General features: G+C 36.9%; 1 protein-coding gene across 1 annotated transcript in view; it reads right to left on the reverse strand.

Annotated features, from left to right (window-relative positions):
- Window positions 1-7526: 7526 nt before the first annotated feature.
- LOC135200254 (ras-related protein Rab-4B-like) overlaps window positions 7527-21623 on the reverse strand; it is an 80066-nt gene continuing 65969 nt past the window's right edge. Inside the window, exon 6 of the mRNA XM_064228725.1 lies at window positions 7527-21623. This exon is cut by the window's right edge and continues 582 nt beyond it. The gene's annotated coding sequence lies outside the window, so the exon portion shown is untranslated.

Here is a 21623-nt window from a genome sequence, read left to right on the forward strand (position 1 = left end):
GATCAATCGGACAGAGGCTTGGATCCCTCCCTCGCTCTTACGACCAGGGAGGCACTCCAGGGATGGACGAACACCAGTCTGTTCATCAAAAGACTCAGATTCCTCCCACCAAGAAGTGAGTCTTCCTATTGTTAAAGGACCGAGGGTTTGTATTACGTATCGGAACAAATGACAATTTGTCGAAAATTGCATTTTTCCTAACTATACAAACCTGAGGTCCTTTACATATAGTCCCTCCTCATGCCACCCCTCACTCTGCGTATTTTGCATGGGCCAAAAGCAAAAGTGATTTGTTTACCTCCCAGTCGCGCGGCGCGTGACGATCGGACAAGCAGTTAACTACCGTTCTCCCCTTGTTCGAAGCTTACGACCGTTCCAGCTGCCGCTAGCTACTTCCTATTGTTAAAGGACCTCAGGTTTGTATAGTTAGGAAAAATGCAATTTTCGACAAATTGTCATTTTTGCATGATGTTATGGTTCCATGTTGTGTCGTATGCTTTTTCTATATAAAAAAATATAGCTACTGTTAATTTTTTTTCTTCAAAGCCTTTTTTGATATGATCCTCTAAATGTGTTAAGGGGTCTAGGGATGATCTGCCAGCTACTGAACCTGATTGCGTTGGTGTTAAAATAATTTCAAATTACATTTTATCATATCCTGGTGCGGAGGGATGACATGAGTTGATGGCATTATCTAGTTCATCCATGTTGAAAATATAATTACATTCCAGGTCTTCAAGAGTTTCAAAATTGAGTATTATATTTTCTTTTTGTTTCCTGATATTTTGAAATTGTATCTAGGCTAGAGTAAGCACTGATGTTTTCAAAATGTTTTCCTGTTATATTTGATATTTCATAAGTATCATGGTATATTTTTCCATTTAGATGTATTGTACCATTGATTTTCCTTATCTTTTGCCAGATATCCCTTGTGGATGTCTTTGAAGATATGTTTGAGACATTCTTTCCATGGTGCAATTTTTTCAGCTATTACTGCTTTTCTAAATTTGGCTGTATATTTGTTATATAGTGGTTTAATGTGGTTAATTGTTATATTTGTTATAACTATTTTGTTTAATATGTTTATATTATAGGGCACTTTGTCGAGTGATTTAAGGCGAGTTTTGAGTCTGTTAAGATTGCGACCCAATACAGTATATGTTATTTTACTTAAGGTTGCTAAGGTTGGATTCCACCATAGGACAAGGGATTTTGTGGAATGTGATTTGGTTGTTGGAATGCTTTTATCTGCAGCATTTATTACGAAGTCTGAGAAGGATTCACATGTAGTATTGTGATCTTCGTTATGTGGGAATGGTGGTATGTTTCGAGTGTATAGGAAATATTTATCCCATTTAGCTTTTTTGATATTATATCTTGTAGGTGGCAATATTTTGATATTACTTAAGTACTTCAGAATGAATGGGAAATGATCACTTCTGTATGAATCGTTTAGGACATTCCATTCAAATTTCTCGGCTACATCATTTGAACATAATGAAATGTCAATTGAGGAAAGGTTAGGTGTGTATTTGAAAAATATGTTGGAACTTCACTTTCATTGAGACAACACAGGTTGTGTTTCATTATAGTTTTTTTCTATGTTGGTTCCGGATATGTCAGTGGGGTTATTAGTATCCCATGATGGATTATGTGCATTAAAATCTCCTGCTATAAGTAGGGGTTTGTGTACACTTTTGCTAATAAGTTCAGAAAAATCACTAAAATTTGTATTGAAATTTGGTTGGTTACATGAATTACAAATAGTGATTTTACTTTTGTCAGGTATATACATTTTAATAGCTGTTATTTGATATGGCATAGATGGTTAATATGTTATGCTATTATAAACGTATATAGCTGGGTCTAATTTTCCACCGTCAGTTGGTGAATAGCGCAATTTTATAGTGTTGGATACTTGTAGGGTTACTTCCTGTATGTTGTAGACATTTGCACATTGGGTTGTGGTCTTGTAGGCTTTGTAATTCACCCAGACGTAGTCGGGGTAAGAAGCCATTTATATTCCATTGAATAATTTTATATTCCATTATTGGGAGGAACTAGAGTTAAATTTGGTAAATTGATTGCCGATTTTACTTTGCCTCAAAGTTTATATGCATTTGAATTTATTGGTGGTTTTTTAATCGTTGTATTTGTATGTTGGTTATTAGATTCAGCAGTTGTTTGTTTTTCATAACTGAATGTTAATATGTCTACTTTTTATTTTATAATTTCCTTTTTGTAATTTAAGGATTCAGAACTAATTCGTTCTCATGTTGGTGTGTTACAGGGCATTTCCTTAATTTGATAAAATTGTCTATACAATTTCGTACTGTGTCCTCTGTCTTGGTGGTTAGTTGGTTATATGTACTTACAAAACACACATTACAACCACAATACGAAGCATGTTTGGTAATGTTAATTATTGATTCATTAGTACTTCATTAGCTTTAGAAATTTCTGGTTTTGTAATTCTATTGGTCCTTTGCTGTAGTGATAAGGACTGTTGGTTTGAGGGGTTCTTTGTTTTGTTTTTGTTAATGGAATATTTGGGTCTTGTAGATGGTTGGGGAGTGATAGTTACATTTTGGTTTGGTTTAATGGTATGATTTTCATTAGTATTATTTGATGGGAATTGCAAAGAGTGATTAATTGATTCTTTACTGTCCAGATGTTGGCTGTTTGATTGGGATTGATGGTAATTATGTATTTCCACTTGTGATGAGGTTAGTACAATATCTTTTTCAAAATGTTCTCCTGATTGAAATTTTCAATATTCACTTTTTTTCCCTTAGTATTCCTTTCTTTTTGTCAGTTAGATTATTATTATTATTTGTCTCCTCTTCCATTGTAAGTTCTTTTCCATGGATATCTGAATCTAATATGTTATTTGCGGTACTGGTGAGTATATCAACATGCTTGTTTTGGGGTTCAGCATTATTGATATGAGAATCAGTTTGTACCTTTATATTATTTCGTTGTTTGTTATTAATGTGATCGATATTTAGATTTTTAGTTACATTTGCGAAGAGTGGCTTTTAGATGGATTACTGACTCCTCTTACTTTTAGCTCGAGTCTAGCTTCTTTAACTGACATTCCTGAGTGGCTGGATAACAAGCTTAAAAGCAAGCTGCAAATCCCCCCCTCCCACAACATAAACTTAATCTATCTGGCTACCAAACCCACCCTCAATCACACTTTCCTCTTTACACTACAGAATACAGCAGGACAATTGACCCATACCTACATACAGAAAAAAAACACAAACACGTACTTACCCAACTCCAGATACTCGGGCTAGGCTGTGCTGTCCGCTGGATATAGGCTACAGGCTAGCCGACACACAACCACCCCCGATAACCAAACACAAACCAACCAACCGAGAGCCACAACAACCACAAATCACTGCAGACGAACACCAACAGCCCAAAAGAAAACGACAACCACACAACTTACCCCAGCACAATAACCTCAGCCTGCCAACACAAACGCTGCTCCAACCCCCACTCACAGACACCGGAAGGCACTACCAACCTCACCACAACCGGACAGACAAACGCACAACAACTTTACAACCCCAAAGTCTATCAAATAACACATCAACAGACAAGAGTGCTGCCAAAACCAACTTTATGCCTTCCATGAAGGCCTTACTTCTTGACTCTCAACAGACTCCCACTGATACACTACAGAGCGCCACAACAGACACACGCTTCCGACCACCATTTAACCACTCCCATTTATTCTTCCACCAATCTCTCTCTCTCTCTCTCACGCAACCTTTGGAGACGTTGTCAAATATAAACTACTATCATTACTCCTCCATGCCTGTTCTATTCAACAACAACTGGAGCTCTGTGTTGTATTGATAAAAGGAGTATTCCTTAAATTTTGCGTGATGGGATTTTTCACAGTTAATACATTTTGGAGATTTACATTTCCAATTAGTAGTATGGGTGTCTGATGCAAACACTGCGCATACTGCCTTATTATGGCATTTTTTGTATGTGTGCGTATACTTTAAACATTGAGTGCACGAAGTGGTTTTGCTATAAATGGACGCACCTCTCTATTTTGTCCAAGAATTTTGATTTTGAGTGGGAGATCTTGGCCTGTAAATTCTATTTTTGCAATATTATTTTCTTTATTTTTATCTTTCCTACTTGTAATTGAATAGACTTCTAAATCATGCATATTATTGTATCTTAACTTAAGGGAGTCAAGAATCAATTGTTTTGAGGGTAGTCCTTCTTCAATGTTGGGTAACATAACTGTGCCCTGTATATAATTTAATGTTTCATGACTTTAGTTATTTTGTGCCATTTATTACTTTTATATTTAAAAAGGTGGTGGACTGTTTTTTCGTGGTTACCTGAAGTAACCATTCATTTTCTTTAATACATTGGCATTCCATTTCTTGTGTTGAACTTGTGTTCAATAATTTGTTTTCTAGTATTGCTGTTGATATTTTATTTTCAGCTCTAAGTACTAGAAATCTCGACCAGTTATCTGGTCCAAAAAGATGATCAAAATGCACCAGTGTTGGATTAAGACGATCATTGCTATTTCTCTTTGGACCTTGCCTTATGTGGGTTCTCTGTGTATCAGATTTGTTTCCTTTCTCTGTTACGTATGGTTCCATTGTTATTATGTTTGTATCTTCTGATTGGTTTTTATTTTTTTTGTATAATTTCCATGGCGCTGCTGGGTGTTTAGGATCATATAATTTATTTGGAACTGGGTGTTCCTTTGCTGCATTATTATTTTGAACTGACTGAGGGAGATTCAGGGATAAATTTCCAGTGGTCATCAACTGTGCCGAATTTTGTCCATCAAGGGGCTCAGGGGTACTAATAACTTTATTTGTATTTATCATAAAATATTAGAGACAAAAAAAAATAATACATATTGAAAAGATATAATTTGGCTTTTCGTGAAGTTAAATCTTCCGCCAATGGCACAAGTGAGAAATGACTCACAAATGTCCGCAACCCTACCCTACCCCAAAAGGGGTTGGCATAACATGATTAGTATGCCCCAAGTGTAAGCAATTCCTGCTTGGTAGGACTAAGAGTATATTACGAAAATACAATTATCCCCATCCTAACCACATCATGGGCAAACCGGACAGAATGCCGTGAGTTCCATTCCTAGAACCAGGCCCCCCTGGAATCCGTGGTCCAGCTCCACAGAAAACCAGGTCCGAACATTGACGGGCAGATGATGGATCTACCACATTTCCCACTATTTAGCTTCGGATTGAACTTCGATCCAAGTTATGATATGTTTTCTTATTTATTAGATATTGAAAATTTTGACAAAAGTGGAAAAATACACAGATATTAATCCAAAAATATATAAAGTCATAAGGGACTCTTGGGTTCGAACCTGGGAAGAAATTCCCTAGGTTTGAGAACCCCCTCATCACGTCAAGGTGGTCCCATAATGAGGGGGTACAATCTCTCTGAAACTCTCATCCAGTACTCTCTCTAGAACTTTCAATCCATGCTCTATTAGTTTCATTCCCCTGTTGTTACCAAAATCCATGACATTTCCCTTCTGCTTGTATATATATATACCATTAGACTCTCCTCCCAAACCCTTGGCATTTCTTCCTCTTCACATATAGCTTTTAATAAATCCATCATCCATTTTTCCCCCTCTGTAGGGTGAGGTGGGTGAATACCGACCAAGGGTGAACACCGACCGAATGCTCTGGTATGATAACTATTTCAAATTTTGCGCCAACTTACCACCAACACAGCAACCATCTCAGTGAACAACACGAAAGCAACAGGTTTACACCATCACAACATCTGTGTTTATCAGGTTAAGAAAATTGGGTTTTTGTATTTCTGTTGTAATTTTTCATGCTTCTCATATAGTCTCTCTCGTCTACGAATATGGTGTGATTGTTTCTAGTTTAGTTTCATTACGATATTTAGCCATATTGTTGTTATCAAGTGAAATGAAGTGTGCCCTTTCCAAGTGGCTACCATGGCATTATTGCAGAAAAATAAAAAAACATGGTGCGGGACTACCGATCATAAACATGCTGGGAAACATCAACCCCAACACAGATGCATGAAATTATGAATATTTTGGAATATTTTTGAAGTTTTGAATATTTTGAAATGTTGTATATTTTTGAAATACATAACAAAAAGTGGAACAGTGTTTTTTGTGTAAAGTTGAAGGTGATATTTAGTGAATTGTAATGCAATATCAGTGTCATTATGCTAAAAACAGGAAATTTTTATTGGATGGGTTCAACTCTACCTATTCATATGTCTAACGTCATTAAGTCTTTCTGATCTAGCCTACTGTCTTCTTGGAAGATTGATTATCAGTTTCATTATGTTAAAAACAGGAAATTTGGTTTATGGAGGGTTCTCCCACCCCACAGTCGGTGTTTCCCCATGTTTTCAGAGTGCAGACCATTCCCTGAAAATTTTTAAAGTGCAAAATATGACACTTATTCTCTGTTAGGATTTCTGAGTGTACCACAGGTGGGCCATGTTGTGCACTTAGTTTTGGGCAGTGTGCTCTCTCTCTCTCAGGTACAAAATGGATTTTTGAGGCAATTTTTCTACTAATAGGTCGGTATTCACCCACCTCACCCTACCTAATAATTTGAGCACTTCAATTTGGAACTCCAATGGACCTGGTGTTTTACCATTCTTCATTTTCCTTCACTTCTGTATCCTGTATCTCCCTCACTGGTCCCTCCACCGTCTGTGCTTCCCCAACCTCCTCTCTCTCATTTTCAGTATCTAACAGGTGTTGAAAACACTCTTGCCATCTCTTCTTAATGTCTTCTTCCCTATACAATATATTTCCATCACTCCCCTCGATGACTCCCAATCTACCCCCATCCTGGCTCTGCCTTTTCCTCAAGTTTGAAATCTCGACTACTTGGGACCCCATAAATATTGACTGACGACCCTATTCCAACCATAACGAACCCACCCTTCCTTGAGAAAGAACCGACGATACAGTGGGAAACAGATATCCACTATTCCCTTAGAAACCACAAAGAAAACACTGAAGAAATATGAAGCCTTGTATGCTATGACTCAAACCTGTATGGCTATTACTCACCATATGTATTTAACTTATACAAAGCAAAATAAAAGTCACTTTATACTGAAAAATGACCTTCCTTACCCAGATTATGTACATCGGCCAGCTCTTAGCAAATATTCTTAATATAATATATTGAGATCAGACCCAGCATAGGGGCAAGGTTTGTCATAATTCTTTTGCATCACTCTACAGGCATAGAGGCATTCAGTCTCTCCACATTTTTCATCATATTAATGACTAATCTAACCTATGTTCAACTAACGTGCATCAGCAACAAAGGGTTGATCCTGACAACTGGTTAAGGCCAAGTTATGAGTTCGACCAAAGTAGTTGCTCTCTAAAGTTTCTCATCCAAGGACAAGGGTCACTGAGTCTTAGGTGATGGAGTAGAATAGATGATGACAACATCAACATGACCAAAGGACAGCAAAACACTCAGTGAGATTTGATCCATTATATTTATGGGATTAGTAACAAGCTTGTCTGTACTTCACTAAGAATCACTCTATAATAAACAGAATGCTTCTAAAGGAGTGGAATGCAAAGGCATCTCCCTACTTATAGCCCCTGGGGTGTGAACCTCATTTCTCTCTTGTTTGGGCTGGGTTGTTTGCCTTTCATTTGGTTACTTCTTATCCCAACTCAGATCAAAAGGATAAGATGAAATAATAATAATCATTTAGTATTACTAAACTGAATAAATTATAAACACAAATATATATATCTATGTACAGTACGTGTTACCTATACGAAAAGCACAAATTACAATCAACTTTACAGAAAAATATGATTTACATATTCAGTGTTGTAAACTACAATACTGAACATGGCTTTTAACTTATAAAGAATTATCATGAACTAACATATAATAATGTATATGCTGTAGTGCAAATATAAAAATTTTCAACCACGACAGACTAGTAGCTTTAATTTGTTCATTACCAACCAAATACATGTAAAAAAAATATGGGAAGATTATAAAGAAATACTTCTGAAAACAAGTACAAGTGAATTACAGACTAACAAAGGTTCTGATGTCTCAGCGTGGCTCTAAGATTGCCCTAATAAAGACCATATTTCTTTATGGGTAGTTTAAAATTGTGAGCATTTTAAAGAATTAAAGTGAAATGAACCACTAATGCAATCAATACAGACAACAATCTATATCACAGCTACGTTTAAAGACTTCTAATGTACACAAGCTGTACTATATATACTGTAATTATATAAAAGAAGAGAATGGGCCATTAGAGCACAGGCACCATGTCAGATTCCCATTACATAAGCAGAATATTAAGCCAACACTCCCCCATAATTAAGATTTATCATTTATTTATTCATGTAAGCTCCAGAAAAAGAAACATCTTGAGTTTACATAAAATTATAAAAATAAGAGTATTTATTAATCACTGTAAACTTTCAGAATACAAAAAAAATATCAACTTACAAAAAAAAAAATTTCAACTTACAAAACCTCCAGTGTAGAGGAAATGAACACCTGTTTTAGGTCAGTTTTTAAATGCAAATTTAATTATTCAAAACAAATTTTGCCTTTTCTTATGACTGTTTTATCCAAAATGCAAATTTCTTTTAAATCTACAACAGAATTTGGGATTGGAAGCATCACAACAAAACCTTCCCATACCTATGAATACAAAATGTAGTTATCTGGCTAATGAATGACCTGAAGCTCAATGCTTTGACTGTTCAGGTGACTATGTGACTATTGCAGGTAGAAGAGTTTCATCAGGACTGTGACAGCTTTTGTATTTCAAAACAAAATGAGCTATATTGCACACAAAGTTTAGTTAACTCTATAACAATCACATCCAAACCATGCCCCTCAACTTAAAGAGATGTGATGTGTGATATTCAGAATTCATAAAATGCTTGATAAATAATTTTGCAGTTGTCTGCTTTATTAATCAAACCAAAATAATCCAACTAAAATAAGATTATTTAAATACAGTACAGGTAGACCATTGATTTTCTGGTAGTTGCTGGTCCAGAATCTCTTTTAAACCAGACAAAATTACAAATGTAACTTTAAAATGCCCATCAAAACCTTAAAATTCCACCCACCACTAGACTACTAGTTTTCTGGGTGCTGACAGATGGCACTGTGTTCCAGCAATCATTCTGTTTGTTTACTTTGTTAATCCTGGCGGTGATTGTCAAATATTTACATTATTTGCTAATTTTGCCTATATCTGGTAAATCTTCAGAAAAAGGATTTGGTAAGAACTGCTATAAATATGCATATACGTACTGCACAGTATTAGCAATTGAGAATGTCTTGCTGAATCATAATATAGGACTAATATTGAGCAAACGATTACGCAGGCATGGACAGATGCAGGAAAACTAGTCCAGTAGAGGTAATTATTTGAAGGATGCACGCCTTTGTAGAGTGCGTTATTTAATACAGGGTCGACCCCTCTGATCCCAAGCTCCTGGTGTGGGTTTCTTTTTTTCAGCACTGAATGATCTGGTGGTCCCAGTGCTAGGCATCTGTTGAGATTTTTTTTTTATATTGATACTGAAACAGGAACCTGTACAGTAAAATATCAATAAACTTGTGTCATTTATACCTGTGTTTCATTTATTTAGTTTATAATTAATATTTGTTTTAGTGTGTGTTGCCAAGAAGGAACCATCACTGATGTGGAAAAAGAAAAGCTGGTGTGGCTCAGGAACTAAGGATGCCAGAAAGTCAATGGTCTACCTCTATTTAGAAAACTTGAGAAACTCAAAAACAATTAATAAAATATCACATACATTACTCTTAAACAAAATTAGTGCATTATATCATATGAGCAGCACAAAGCAGTTTTATACAAGCTACTAATTAATGTTGGATATAAATTAAGCTAAGTCAAAAATTACCAAGATCATGACAGATGTTCAACATACATGGTATAAAAGTGCTGTATGCTCAAAATACTCATTTGTCCTCTCATTCATTACATCTAATCTCAGATTCTATAAGGGAGCTCCATCATTCGAATCTTCTTGCTTCAGAAGATCAATATGTACCAAAATCATACATATTCACAATGCAAATGTATGAAATATTATAGTTTGAAATAAGATTTTCTTAGGTGGTAATGCATTTCAACTAAGTAACTATATAATTAATAATCAAGAAAGTTAAGGGCCATTTTCTCAAGCTAGGTTTGCTTCATAAAATAAAAAAAATTTGTAATAAAATCTATTTTTTTAAATACTTACCACCCTTTATAAAAGCTGTAATTCCCATGTCAGGCTGGTGAACGATAGTGTTAAAACTAAAAAATGAATATGATCGCTTGGTTTGAACAGTTCATCGACCCATCCCTTTTGAGTGATTGATTCATGCATCTATTGTTTACCATTCAGTTTTTTCAAAGTTCACATGAATGGGGAGGGAGGTTGGTGGGTTACTACATAGCAGTGAGGTAAGCAGTTAAAAAATAAATTTTATTACAAAAATTTCTAGTTTTTAAATTAATCTACCTCTTTTATGATAGCTTCTTTGCACATTGAAGTAAAGGAGGTGGGAAAAGGTGCAAGGACAAATTATGACCACCCACAAGGAAACAAAATTCGACCATGAATAAGATGCTTCTTACCAGGGATTAGAATCCATCTGTTGGTATTGTTACCAGGGAGGGGGAGGACTAACTCATTAGACCACAAGGACCTCTGAAAGATGCTGGAGGCTCCTTGAAAGGGATACCACTCTCACTTGGAAGAAAGTAGGACTAAAGACCTTCTGCCTAGGTCAGCTGAGCAAAGATGGTCAATGAATGAAGGCTCTTCTCTTTATCTCAAAATAGGCACCTTCATACTCCATTCAGGAGGGTGATAGTGCTCTGCATGATTTATACTGACGCTCTACATCTCTCAATTAGTGCGATGTGAATATGGAGTTACATCTCCACTGAATTGCAATGACAACACTCAAGGCTGGAGACTGAAGGTAGTTGTCACTGCTCTCACCATGAAGTTTACCTTCAGGAGTGGTAAGAAAGAAGGATCAAAATTAGTGTGTGCTTCCTTAACCAGGTTCTCAAACAGAGGCGCCATGGATTTTCTTGCCATAGGTCAATCTGGTTTATATCACTGTCTGAAGTCCATAGTCCTTTGCCCTTGGAGACCTTGCTGTGACTGGACATAGGGAGGATTTTTCCCATCTGGCACCAAAGAAGACAGACTGGAAATAAAAGGACAATCCAGACTCAACATTCATTCTTTGCCCTGAAGAAGAGCAACAATAAAATTATTGTTTTTGTGAAGTAAAGTCCACATTGCAAGAAGAGACATGGAGTTCCCTGACTGTAAACTGAAAACACAGTTTTAACCATCAAATCTTTTAGTACACCTGAATTTAAGGGTTTAAATGGAGGCATACTTAAACACTTCAGCATTACATCAAGTCCCAACTATATTGAGGGAACGGAAGGATTCCTTAATGTACAGGTTAGCAGAGAGTGCCAAACCAGAATGCCTCAACACAGAGATTAACGTGAAGCAATAGCCATCAGTAGCATGAACAAACATATCTTTAGTGTATCGTAAATGAATAAAGAACTTCTCTAGGTTATTATAGAGGTATGGGCCAAGAAATCCTATTGCAAAAGTACCAAGCTCTAAAGACTGACCACTGAATCTTGTGCAGTGTATTAGTCGATTGCCTTCTGGAACTAATTACTGATCTATACTCCTTGGGAAAACCTCTCATTCACAAGAGACAATCAAGGGTCTGCACACGGCCAGCTGAAGCATGGGGAGGTTCTGAGATAGGAAATTTTGTTGCCATTCCCTGCATGGCAACCATGCAGTCACCATGGTCAACATGAATTTTCTGTTAGTCAGAATTGGTCATAACTCTTTGAATCAGTCAAAGGGGGAAAAGTACAAACATCTAGATAAAACCAGTCCAACAGCATGTGTCTACTGCCAAAGCTTTTGGATCCTGAACTGTCAGACAAAAGTAGAATCCTGTGGCAAAGAATTGGATTGACCTCACCCTTAAACTGGTTCCACTTTCTCTACAAAAGGCATTTGTCTCAGCAGAGACAGCTATCTGGAATATTTATTGATATTCCCCACAGACTTACTAATTTAGAAGATTAACTTTGCCCTCAGGCTTCTCCTTGGCTGTCCACTAGACTCAAAGAGCTGTCTAGAAAGAGGAGCAACAAGTGAGTCAACTTGCCCAACTAGGAGAGGATTCTTGTAGTGCGTCCTCAACTTATGTTGCCACCAACTTACGGCGATTCGATCTGGCGCTTTTTTAGTGCTGTTGACAGTGCTAACGGCAAGAATAAGCATAAAGTTAATGGTGCTTACAGTGCTTAACTTGATGCCATATCATGTTGCAACACCATAATTCGAGTTACGATGCCATGAGTGCTGTTAAAGTGCTGTTAATGGCGAAAACTGAATTACGGTGGAAATCACCTCATTGCGCAGCACCGAAACAGATCCCCCGCCATAATTCGAGGACGCACCGTAAAAACTTGGGGAGTAGCACAGAGGAAATTAGCCTCCAGCATGTTTACAGACTGCATCCAATCTTCCTATGAATTGCTACTAAAACCATACTTGTCACCTCCAGAGTAAATGGAGTACCTAAGGCAAACAGCAAAGGAAGAAAGGTTTGCTTTGAGGCATTCAGTGCTGGTCTCTATCACTCCTGAAGCATCAATACCAAAAACGGACAATTATAGATGCCAGAGCTAACTCTGCAGCAAATTCTACTATCCCATGCAAAAGAAAACCTACATCTCACAGCAAAATCTGGAGCTTTTCCCTGTAGTGTAGGCAGGACAGGTAAACTAACAGTCAATTCACTAGGGGACCCTGGAAAAGGAAGGGAGTGCCATAACACTCCTTCTCTTGGCACTTTGCACCAACATAAAAATGCAGGCTGTTGCTTTGGTTAAGGGCAACTCAACACTTGTGAGTGACAAAACAACTCCCTGGAGTCTACTTCTCCAACTCCTGCATGACTGAGCCCAAAGCCAAATCCTACAGCAAATAATGAATGGGTGTTGCACAATAACATTGGTTCTGACCCAGAGACTGAAGATGTGAGTAAAGCATATAAATTTTCTAGGCGGTCAACCTTTGCATTGTAAAGAAGTGTAAAGATTCCCCCAGGGAGTCAGAACATGTTCTATCCAAGCAGAGGAACTCTGTGCTAGTACTTTCCCACGTTGATGAAGTGGTGGCTGACTCCAAAAGTCTGGAGTGCTGACAATGTGGCAGCTGGGACTAACGCCTGGAAAATGCCCATGGAGATGCTGGTGCTAACATCAAAAGTGTCTGAAGCACCAACGCTGTGGTGGCTGGAGCTAATGCCTGGTTAATGGTTAATTAGAAGCTGGCACTAACACAAAAAGCATCTGAAGGGCTGATGATGTGGTGGTTGGTGTTGAAGCCCTAGTTAAACACTGGAGCTAATGCCGAAAACATCTGAAGCATTGACAATGTGGTGGCTGCAGCTTAGTGCCCAGTTAACATTTGAGGAGACTGACTCCAATGCTGAATGTGTCTGAAGTGCCGATGATGTGGTGGCTGGTGCTAATGCCAAGTTAATGCCTGAGGAGACACTGGCACCAACACCAAAAGTGTCTGAAGCGCCTATGATGCGGCAGCTGGGGCTAACATCCAGTTAATGCCAGAAGAGCCACTGGTGTCAGTACCAAAATCATTCGAAGTGCCAACAATGTAGCGGGTGGACCCAGTGCCCAGTTAACACTCCAGGAGACACTGGCGCTAACACAAATAGTGTCTGAAGTACTGACAATGTGGCAGCTGACTCTAATGCCCAGTTAACGCCTGTGGAGATGCTGGCATTAATACAGAATGCGTCTGAAAGCCAAGAATGTGGCAGGTAATGCCCAAGGAAATGCTGATGCCTAAGTGGAGCTTGGTACTAATGCTAAAAGTGTCTGAAATGCCCATGACAAAAAAACCTGTCTTAAAAAGCAGCCAAACCTCTGTGCTACTAGACCAGTAGAATCAGAAGGTGCAGGTTCAAAGCAAGTTCAGGAAAGGAAGCAAGGATCAACTTTGTAGATGACAGCAATCTAGAATGAGGAGACTGATTAGACTCATACGCTCAATCCCTGATGCGCAAATAAACCTCCCATGTGACGAACTAATGACAAGGAAACGGACTGGCAGACCAAAGTATTTCAGAGACTGCTAGCACAGACCTTAATCAGTCTCTGAAAAGATGATTACACTACCTTCACTTCTTCAACACCAGAATCCAATTGAAATCTTAGGCTCATCAGAAGAAAATCCTGAGAAGGGGTGGCAGTAGTAGAACCTCCTGGTCCCAGAGATGAGGGAGTTTTCAACTCCTCTATAAAATACTGCTGGTCCTAGAGAAGAGGGAGTTTTCAACTTCCCTATAAAATACTTAACTTGAAAAAAAAACCTGCTCCATACAAGAGGAATGATTGGCACTGTCTTGTACCTCAGCACCAAGGTATCATTTGTGCATAAAACAGAGGTTGCTTGTACAGTATACATTCAACACTATCCTGCGCTGCCACCAAGTTCACTGGAAGGTAAAACTGAAACAGCCGAATCAGACTACATCAAAAACCTAAAGAAGGGGAAGATGATCCAGTCTAATCTGCTACTGAGATAGTAGCAATCAAAGAGGTATTCGCTTGTCAAACAGGCAAACACTAGGCACTCCCCAGTTATTGGCAGCCATGGTTATTGGCGATCCAGTTATGGCGCTTGTCTAGCGCCAAAAAATTTTTTCGCTGAAATGTGCCGATTTCCAGTTATTGGCACCGATAATAGAGTACTGCAATGATACATACCTAACAGATGCACCATTAACTGGTTATTGATGCCAAAATCTGGTTATCGGACCATTAAGCACCGAAAATCACCAATTCTCCTTTATCAGTGACTTTCGCTTATCATCAAGTCGTCGGAACAGAATCCCCACCGATAACTGGGGACTAAGTGAGTGCGCTTATCATTACCCAACATATCTACCTCATGCCTATGCGAACTTCGCTTGATTTTGCTGCATGCATCTTTCAGCAACCAATCACCAACCTGTATATGACACATACCAGGTTGGCCAGAGGAAGCTGACAATGGGTACAAACCGTTTCCACTCCCAGATATATCCCGCTTGTCTGTATACCCCAAACAGTAGGAATGTCACAAGGAGTGGCTAAGAGAGAGGGTGAGTGTTGGCATTTCCTCTTTCGCAAGGGGGGAAAACAAAAAAAGATGATTCAACTGGGCTGGTAAAGTAGCAAGTGTCCAAGAGGTTACCTCCATAAACTTTAAATGCAGCCCTAAAACTAAATACATTGGTGGCTTCTTATTTGCCAAACCTCATATCCTGAATGGTACAGGGAAGGTTTGAGAGGAGACAAAATAATATGAAGAAGCATTACAAGGAAAACAGGGAGAGAAGGAAGAGCTGCTATCTGACAGACCGTAAAAGGAAGAGAAACTCTTACCTATAACCTAACTGCCTATCCTAGTGTTAGAAGAATCTTTTTCTGTCTTTCTCTCTTCTTATCTGCTTCTCTCATCTGCTTCTACTTTAAACATACTCATTACTTCATCTGGCCAGACAATACACTGATCACAGCGATCGTAAAAAGAACAATTTTTGTTCTTACATTTAACATATGTTGTGACCATCATAAACTGAAGAGTAAAGTTGGCTATACACTCTTGTACCTTACAGACTCAAAACAATTTGTCTTTACCCTCTTGGGATGACATCCTATATATTGACAAAAACCAAGGCAAAACTCATAATTCAGAAAACAATATAATCACTAATGCTGCAAAAGTAAACACTCCAATACATCCTCACTGGCTGACGACAGTGAAAAAACTGAATGATCAACAACAGATGCTTGAATCACCCAAAAGGGATGGAACAATACATATTTCAAATTAAACAATTCTATTATGGGTAAATATTTAGTTTTTAAACTCTTTCATCCTTCCACCTGATGCAGAAGTTACAACTACCATAATAGAGAGGTAAGATTCATTTAAAAAATTAAGTCATGGATATAGTGTATGGATCTGAATGAACAATTGGTATAAAGGCAGATAACTTATTGCGAGCAACCAAGAACACTGCTTGCTGAATAAATCCATTTTGCTAGGGAACATCAGTGAATCCACACTCTCGTAAATACAGTAGTATCCCAATGGGGGGGGGGGGGGGGGAAGTATTTTTCAAAGAAATTTTGTCTTCTTGATACAAACCATTCACTTAATAGAAGCTTCATTCCTCTATTCTTTATTACTTAAATCAATGGCACACACCAATATAAATAAGCTATAGTAAGTTATTTTTGAATAATTTAGCCACACAATAGTTGGTATTTCACATAAATACTTTTCTAAGCATGATGCACAAGCTCACAAACTTTTTACACCTTAGCACAGACGAAGCAATTAGTAAATGAGTCTGACACATCAAAATATGAGGCAATAAAAAGGTTTACATTTTTCCTTGGCAGCCCTACTGAATGAGGTCACAAGAATGCCATAAGGAGAAAATACACAAGGCTGACTCCAAAGTACGGATCACTCATAGCACCGGATCAATGACATTGAACATTACTGAACTCTATTGAGAAAATTGATGATGAAGATACTAAAATCAACATAGTATATCATAAAAAACAATATAAAATAGGAATGAGCCATTTCAACAATGTCATTTAGCAGCCAGTAGTTTCTTGAAAAAAATATTCACTGTTATAAATTAACCTTCAAATGTATGAAAAAAGAATGATATTAGTTTTTGCATGATCTTATCACACAAATGCAAAAAAATGGGATCACATCCTCAATGACTGGCATACAAATACGGTAGTTATCAATAAAACTAAGATTAACAATAAAAGTCTTACAAATGTGGGTACATAAAGAAATAGTGTGATGGGCAGATCCTGACTAACCATAATCCTACCAATCAAAGAAAACCTTCAGGAATGCTGGTTATAACTTTTTTTTTCTGAGAAGTACACAAAATTATGCTGAACAACCTCTTCCACATTTATCAGACTTTCCTTCTATGTATAACCTCACCTTCTCTGTAATATTCTTTTTTTCTTTTTTAGATCCTTAACTCTCTTACATGGTGAATCTATTACTCCCTTCTGCATTACATTCCACCATTTTGCTTCCTCATTCTTCTCACCTTCCCTTTTTCGGTCTTGGGTTCTATAAGGGCATTTTCTTAACCACACTGCAGGACTCCAGTTAAAACAAAAGCCAGTGTAACTGCAACGGCTACTCTGATGTACATCCCCCTTACTTCTCTAACACTTAACATAAAGAGCAGTTCCTAAGACCCTTCCTTGTGAAAAGTTTTCAGCGCTTCTCTCTCTCTCTCTCTCTCTCTCTCTCTCTCTCTCTCTCTCTCTCTCATTCACCCTGCAATGACTTACCAGATCATGGATCAGATTTCCCTAGCATTCAAACACACAAAAAAGGTCTAAGGTAAAGGTAAAATAAAGATATAATAATTTTTCAGTAGTCAACATACTTATAGATAATCCACATGCAAAAATATAAGTTTTAAGTTGAGATTAAATACAAATATAATCCCCTAAATAATGCTGAACCAGCAACCTCCTACAACCAAAATTTTAATCTAAGTCTACAATGAACACAGGTATAAAAAATGAACCAACAATTCAACTATGGGTAATCTCACCAAAGTAACATGCCAGATAAATATTTAGCATTACAATGACATATAAGAATTACAACACATTTTAGGAAATGAGAAACTTTGATTGAAGCTACTCTGGAAAATAATAAAAACTACTCTACAAAGTCAGTAACACCTAGGGATAATTATTACCATTGCAACCACACTTACAGCAGGCATTCACTGCCTAGAATTACATCAACGGATCTCATACATGTATAATAAAGATTCTTTAGAGTTAACAGTAAATATCTACAACCAATATCAGTGTTACCTTTGGAGGGTGCTGAGCCTGCAATCATCACCAACTTCCATACCAGCATCATATATTCATCAGCTCCAACAATCAGACAAGAGTAATATTGTGTTGAATGGCTTCAAAGTTATAAAATAAATAAAGAGTAGTGCCTACAAGAAAGGATAAAATGAGCTGTACTCTAACATAGGGATGAACAAGGAGCAACAAGATAATAACTGATATGAATTATCAATAAATCTATCCTTACTCAATATTTGACACCAAATTACCAAGTAGAAACATTCAGGGGAAAGTATCATAAAAATAATATTAATAGGCAAAATTAGATATCTTACTGGTGTCTTGGGCTGCCATAGAAAAACTACCCTAGACTAGTGTAGAAACAGGAACTGATAAACAAAATGACAAGAAGTCATCAAGAAAAAGATTTCCATTCTTGATGTTCAGTGAGCATCTTATCAACCTTCTTCAGACGCATGCTCTACAACATGAGTCTACAATAATGGCAGGATAATAAAATAAAAATCATCTGAATCATCATTAAGTAACTTAAAGTGGCAATATGCATCCAAATTCTCAATTCCAATTACGATTCCATCAAAGGATTCACAAAAATCTTAAAACCTGAGTACAGGTGAAGTGAAGTATACATCCACAAATAAGAGGAGAAAAACTTCCCCTAAAAGATCCACAGCCAAATTCTTCCCAGCAAAGGTTTCTCAACCAAACCATCTTCAAACCCATGCTGGACAAATACCCAAGATATATAATTTTCATTCATTATTTATTACAGTACGTACGACAACAAATGGACAGAATCAGTCTCATAAAGCCAACTACAGTTTTCTGATTTATAAAATGTTTTCACTTCTTTGATAAAAACACAGGGTTTTCACTACTTTTTGTGATAATAATATCCAACTATGAGATGAGTAAGATATGATGAGCTAAAAAGAACCTGTTAAAAAATGTATAACTTTAATAAGTAAATTCTTTTCATTTTTTAGCTTGTAAGTCTATCACAGTAAACAGCAACTATAAGGAACTGCATTATCAATTGCCTAACTAAAGACATCCTAACATTACAAACCTTGGTTTCCAGACCCAAGAAACTTGTACATTTGTTTATCAGTTATGATTTTTCATTTAAAAATTTTTTTTTTAGTTTTCCCATATTTCATATTTGTATAATTTATTTTCATTTGCCTTTTACTTCATCTAAAACTCACTTTATTAATGTGTTTTCTTTTTGTTCCAATTTTTCATTCTTGTTTTTCATATTTTCTCAAATTCATGTCATTTTTCCTAAACAGTTTTAAATTACAGTACCATCCTCATATTCCATATTATAATCTGTTTATGGCATTTCTTGCTCTAGCCATGTAGATGTGTGGAAGAAGAAACTGTTCGCATAAAAAACTGACACTGACAAACCTCAGCCATGAATGAAGAGTACATTCTGTATCTAACCCTATCATTCATTCTGTATCTAACCCTACAAGAAAATTATCTCTTCACCCAACAATTCATCTGATTGTTCTTTCCTCCTAGCTATAAGTAGAAACCCCGTACAGACCTTCGGCTCTTCATTTATCAATACATATGCTGAACCATAACAGACAAAAGGCATTCTAATTTGCCAATACCAAAATTCAATCAATGTCTTCCATGAAATATGTTAGATGCTACTGCATTTTTATTTGGAACCGATTTTCTCTAGAAGTCTGTTATTTCCTAATTACTCTATTAATCCCCCCTAAAACAATACCTTGAATGCTGCAAAATGTAACAAGCAATCCTTCTTCCAATATCCAACATGTAAATATCATATTTCCGTTGGCAAGAAAGACCTCCACTGACACAAAAGGGTACAACTTCTCCTGAAGTGTGCTTTCATTACAAGAATCTCTGGTATATGTACAAAAATATCAACCTCTACTTTTGTCTGGTGGATATATCATTGAACATAAAAGTTGAACATAGATATGAGATGAAAATTCTAAAATTACATTCTTAAACTGCATGCAGACATACATTTGCACGCTACATCCTCCAATGGGATTTGCATTAACAAATTCCATTCATACAAAAAGACGCTTTTACTTCACTCTGTGATCCCATTAATACCAAATTCACTAAGTTTCAGTACAAGCAGCTGCACTAACAATACCTCAGATAAATATGATTTCTGTGCAATATACCACTGTAGTACATGTAATTCCAACCTCATGCCTCTTCACCAGAAATTTTCTCATTACCTAACATTTCCCATGACCATTGAATGCCAGATGATTATAATGACCTCATTTTTAATTCTTGATGAGGAATGCTAATATTAAACACCTCAATAAATATACACTAAAAACTTAATTATCCACATCCATGTACAAATTATCATTATGAAAAAACTACATCACCCTTAAGAGACCATTATCCCAATGGTTAGAGATATGAAATATCTTTCATAGTGATCAAAAGCTTCAATTCTTGCTAGTGTTGCCATGAGTCACCAAAACTACTGCTGTTGTACAGTGCTGATTATATATGATGAACAAAGAGCTTACAGTACAGTACTTTGTTTGCAGCAAGTAACACGAATCTCAATGAAGGCCTACTAATATATGTGAATGTAAGACAACATTCAGAGAATAATTACAAATGCTGTAGGAAACAATCTTTGTGTTCTAGTATAAATATTCTATGAATCTGAAACATACCCTAATTCAACAGAAATATCAGAAATATGAATACGTACATGAAACCTGCAGGGGTAATGCTCCAAAAATTGCATGAACTGGTCTTAATTTCTCATTACTCTGGAAGACACAGATAAATTAGAAAGATCCAACAACTGCAAACTACAAATGTAAAGATGGGTTTAGACTAATCTAACTTTGGCAGTTGTCAAATAAAAAAAAGAAATCTTTCTAGTCTTATCCTATTAATATACTGTACTTCCTTTCATATTTAATGCTCTACAGTATTACCAAAAACAAGAGGACAACAGTGGCAACTATAAGCTGTACTGTACTGAACTGTTAAAAACAAACTTACTCAGGAATGAAAAGAGGAAAATAATGAAGTCCCTGGTTATTGGCAGGGGTTCTGTTCCTGATGGCGTGACAATAACAAAATTGCTGATACCAAAAAATCGGTGATAATAGTAGTCACGACCCCTGGATATTGGCACTGATAACCCGGGATTGGTGCAAATTGGCGCCAAAAATCCAGTTATCATCTTCGCATGATAAGTTTCATAAAACTGGACCACCAGTAACCAGGGACTACCTTATCCAACTTGCTTTTGTTCTGAGCATCTTTGGCAAATTTATCAAAAACATATATCTGATGGGCACCATGTTCCATAATTTCCTCATCAAAGACAAATGTTTAGTCCTGACATCCAGTAAGAAAGACAGGAAATAAGGTTTATACAGCAGTAATCCCAAAGTCTTATGTGCTTCTGAGAATCATACACAGTAAACTGTACACAGATAGAAAGAACTAAAAAGCTAGAACAAAACTTCCATTAAAATGAGTCAAGATAAAGTACAACA

Source organism: Macrobrachium nipponense, chromosome 26 (assembly GCF_015104395.2).
Source record: "Macrobrachium nipponense isolate FS-2020 chromosome 26, ASM1510439v2, whole genome shotgun sequence".
Taxonomy (NCBI): Eukaryota; Metazoa; Arthropoda; class Malacostraca; order Decapoda; family Palaemonidae; genus Macrobrachium; species Macrobrachium nipponense.